The sequence below is a fragment of the Pongo abelii genome, chromosome 4 (assembly GCF_028885655.2).
Source record: "Pongo abelii isolate AG06213 chromosome 4, NHGRI_mPonAbe1-v2.0_pri, whole genome shotgun sequence".
Lineage (NCBI taxonomy): Eukaryota > Metazoa > Chordata > Mammalia > Primates > Hominidae > Pongo > Pongo abelii.
The window spans coordinates 160,054,320-160,059,213 of NC_071989.2; the positions used below are offsets into that span (position 1 = coordinate 160,054,320).

Genomic DNA, 4,894 nt, shown 5'->3' on the forward strand with positions numbered 1-4,894 from the left:
TGCGGGGCCACCTGCCACCTCTACCCACCCCCTGCCACTGCCATGAGCCGCCACTGTCACTTGGCTGGCACACAGCCACCTGGGCCTGAGGGCCAGAGGGGGAAGGCCATGCTGCACTCACCCAGCAGGCTGGACCATGGAGCCAATGGACAGACACCCGTATCTCTCAGAAGGAGAGAGGAGATGTGTGGCCTTTTCACAGGAACAATAATAAATTACACAATAAATAATCAAAATTGGGTCAGAGTTGGCAAAGCCCAAGCCCTGGAAGTTTCTCCCAGGTGGGGAGGTGCTTGCACAGGGGCAGGAAAGCTGAGAATGGGGAGAGAAGCCCAGGCCCCCAGCCTGGCAGTGGTGATGTCCTTAAGCCTATAGTCTCCTCAATGGTGACAGAATTTGCAGACTCAGACCATTCGCTGGCTCCATCTTTGTGTTGTCTCTTGCTGAGCCAGCCTAACGTTGGCCCTCCTGCTGCCTCACTGCCTGGATACCATTTTATGAGCCCAGCAGGCAATGATTTTTTCCTACTTTAATTGAAATTTGTAGGTTTTCTTATTTGTTGATTTATTTATTTGAGATAGAGTTTTGCTCTTGTTGCCCAGGCTGGAGTGCAATGGCAGGATCTTGGCTCACTGTAACCTCCGCCTCCCGGGTTCAAGCGATTCTCCTGCCTCAGCCTCCCGAGTAGCTGGGATTACAGGCATGCGCCACCACACCCAGCTAATTTTGTATTTTTAGTAGAGATGGGGTTTTGCCATGTTGGTCAGTCTGGTCTCGAACTCCTGACCTTGGTGATCTGCCCGCCTCGGCCTCCCAAAGTGCTGGGATTACAGGCATGAGCCACCGTGCCTGGCTCTCTTCACCTTAATTGTGGTCACAGGGACCAGCTTGCCCTCTCTGGGGTAAATTTTAACATATATTTAACTTAACACAATATACCCCAAATATTACTCTTTCAATGTGTAACAATATAAAAACTATTAAAATATTTTACATTTTTTGTATTACAGTTTTAAAATCTAGTATTTATTTTATACTTATGGCATGTCTCAATTCAGATTGGTCACATTTCAAGTGCTCAATGTGGCTAGCAACTACTATATTAATGCAGGCATACAAGAAATATTATAGCATTAAGTGCTTATATTAGAAAAGAAAATAGGTCTCTAATCGATAATCTAAACTCTGATGTCAAGCAACTAGAAAAAAAAATTAACTCAAAGCAAGGTGAAGGGGAGAAAAAGAAGAAAAAATGCACAAAATTGAAAACAGTGTAAAAACAATAGAGGAAAATTAATAAACCAGAAAATTATTTGTTTGAAAAGATCAATAAAATCTACCAGACTGTTCAAGAAAGAAAAGACAGAAGACACAGATTACCAATATTAGAAAAGAAAAATAGGACATCACTCTAGATCCTATTGACATTAAAAAGATAATAAGGAAAGGTTAAAAAGAACCCTAAGTGGAAGGCTGAGGCGGGCGGATCACCTGAGGTCCGGAGTTCGAGACCAGCTTGGCCAACGTGGTGAAACCCCCTCTCTACCAAAAATATACAAATTAACTGCCAGCAGACCGGCCACAGTTGTGGGGCGAGGACCAGAGTGAGCAGGAAAAACAAGAGCGTCTGGAAACCCAGAGGAAGAAGCAGAAAGAACGGATACTGCAGCTCAAGACCCAGCTAGATGACTTGGAAACATTTGCCTATCCAAGAGCAGTTATGATGCCCTGCCGCAGTTCGTGTGTTGGAAAGACAGTGGGTGATCCTAGACGAGTTAATAAAGAAACTGGACATGCATCTGAATGAGGACATCAGTTCCCTGTCCACTGAAGAGCTTCGTCAGTGTGTAGATGCAGTAGTGGCTCACATCGTCAACTCAGCCCTAGTCAAAGATCAGTTGGTTGAGCAACTGAAAACTCAGATCAGAGACCTCTAGATGTTCATTGACTTCATCCAAGATGAAGTGGGAAGCCCCTTGCAGACAGGTGGTGGACACTGTGAGTGCAAGGCCTCTGGGAAGACAGGAAATGGCTCCACTAGAACTGGCAGCAGCAGACACACTGCCTCCAGGACACAGCAAAACAAAGGCAGGGGATGTGAAGAAAGTCCAAGGGATGGGGCTGCACCTGATGCCGCAAGCGCTGGCAATGCTCCAGATTTTGCTGTTAGCTAATTTGGTTGTGCCACAGGCCAGATCCCTCCAACCCTGTAACAGAGGGGCCAGGCTGACAGACTACGCCCCCTTGTTGAAGAGGCTGGAGGTGTCAGTGGGCAGAGTGAAGCAGTTAGCCTTGAGACACCAGCCACACTACCGTGTCACCACCTCTGCCATCCTCCAGGACTTCTCTCTGGCAGGCAAGGATGAGCTGGCCATGGCTGTGTGGAAGGAGCTGATGGTGGCTGTGAGGGACCTGCTAGCCCATGGACTATATGCCTCCTCCTCAGGAATGAGCCTCATCATGGCTCCTATTGCTCGTTTGCTGACAGCCTTCTCCTCAGACCCTGAGCCCATGCACCCCTGGGAGCTCTTTGTAAACTACTGAAACCTCCTTTGCAAAATTATGACTGAGACAGTGAAAGAGATCTAACTTAACCAACTCCATCTTGCTTCTAACCCCCAAGCTATCTTTGTTCATTCCTGGGCACAAGCTGAACTAACTATGGAAGAAACTTAGTTTGTAGTTTATAGTTAAAACAAAGATGGTAACAGCCCTTTTCCAAAGCAGATCTCCTTCTTACCTGGGGACTAGACTAGCCACAGGATTAGAAATTATGGTTTAGGAGTCATGCACCTGGAGGCTACAAGATTCTGACCCTCCCTAAACTGCTCCTAAGATCAGTGCTTGCGATATTTTGTGGGCCCTGCACTTGATGGATCAGCTGGCACCACCCAGATTGATACACTGGCTCGTCTGAACTTGTGGCCCCCACCCAGGAACTGACTCAGTGCAAGGAGACAGCTTTGACTCCCTGTGATTTCAACCCTGACCAATCAGCACTCCTGGCTCACTGGCCCCGCCCCCTCATCCACCATGTTATCCTTAAAAACTCTACCCCCAAATGCCTGGGGAGACTCTGGTCTCCCGCAAAGCCAGCTTTGTGTGAATTACTCTTTCTCTGTTGCAATTCCCCTGTCTTGATGAATCTGCTCTGTCTAGGCAGCCAGCAAGGTGAACCCCTTGGGGGGTTACAGTACTACCATGCTAAAAATGGCGGTGCTTATGCCCAGCCCAGGATCTCTCCCAGTCTTTGCCCTTCCTGTTACAGGAGGCACTGATGTGACCCCCAAAGAGAGCCTACTGACAGTCATCCACATGGTGCTGACAGAGCACAACCCTTTTAAGCACAGTGCAGACTCTGAATTGAAGGCTTTGGTGTGCATGGCACTGAATGAGCAGCATCTGATGTCCTGGGTGAACCTCATCTGCAAGTCCGGGTCACTCATCGAGCCTCACTACCAGCCTGGGAGCTACGTAGCACACACAGGCTTTGAGAGTGCCCTCAACCTGCACAGTCGCCTCAGCAGCCTCAAGTTCAGCCTCCCTGTAGATCTGGCCATGAGCCAGCTCAAAAATATCAAAGATGCCTTTTGATGAGAATGCCCTGACCCCAGGCAAGCTCCTTGCTCAGTGGGGATAGATGTGTTAGTCTTCTAGCATAGAAGAAAGGAATCAAAGATGGGGTTAAAGGCATTTTTCCCAGACCCTGCTTAGGTCATCAGCCAAATGAGTGCAAAGTGTGTTTTCCCCACCAACTTAGCATCTTGGAAAGATGTGCTGGAGACTCTCTTGTTAAGAAGGTTCTGCCCTGGTGTGTAACCACAGTGTACATGTGGGCACATGTGCTTGAGCCTGTGTTAAATAAATAAATTGTGGCACATAGTACCCCAACTCATTGCTGCAAATCTGATTCTCAGAAAACCTGGGTTGCTTTAACCATTCTCTTTATGGCCGTGAGTGACAACATGAGTGAGTCATTGGTCCCAGAATAATTTTGCCTGGAGGAACCTGTTAGTTGAGCCATCTTCTTTCACTTGAAGCATGTTTGAGAGGCCAAGGCCAGAATTTAAATTCCTTTTATGAATAGATTTCCCTTTCTTCCTGACCCCAAGGCCAGAGGAGACTATATGTTCCATGGCTGCCTCTAAAACTAGGAATGGGGATTTCTGAAAACAGCATTTAAGCCAGGATTGTCTCAATCTCCTGACCTCGTGATCTGCCCACCTCGGCCTCCCAAAGTGCTGGGATTACAGGAGTGAGCCACTGCACCTGGCCCACAGTCTTTTTAGAAGTAAATACATTCAAGTTAAATGAGAAAATCCTTGCCACCCAAGTCGAGTATGTACAGGAATACAAATCGGTAACCTGCAGCTGTTCCTCTTTGGGTTGTGACTCACTGGGCACCACTTGTCCTGGAGGCTGGCTGGCTGGAGGACACCTGATCTGGTAATAAGTACTGCAGCAGGGATAGGTGCCACAGCAGGATAGCAACTACAGCAGATCACTGTTTCCAGGCCAGGGGGTGGAGTATTTCATTGTGAAACGGACTCTGGAATCGTTCTATTTGGTCTTCAGTATTTTAGCCTCATTAGTTCACATTTGTCATACAGCTTATGATGTTCACATTTGTCATACAGCTTGTGATGAGTACTACTCTAGGATTGGCCAAAGATAGGCAAAATATATCACTCCAAACACTACTGATTCAGCATTGTTATCATGTCTTTAATTGCCAGCTGCACTTTTTTTCTGCACTACATAATGTAGTGCATTTTAACTTAAATTTTTTTTTTTTTTTTTTTTTGGAGACAGAGTCTCGCTCTGTCACCCAGACTGGAGTGCAGTGGCACCATCTCGGCTCACTGCAACCTCCACCGCCCAGGTTCAGGCAATT

General features: G+C 47.2%; 1 pseudogene; it reads left to right on the forward strand.

The window, feature by feature from the left end:
• Positions 1-1,778: 1,778 nt before the first annotated feature.
• Positions 1,779-3,594, forward strand: LOC100443982 (RUN domain-containing protein 1-like; annotated as a pseudogene).
• Positions 3,595-4,894: the final 1,300 nt, after the last annotated feature.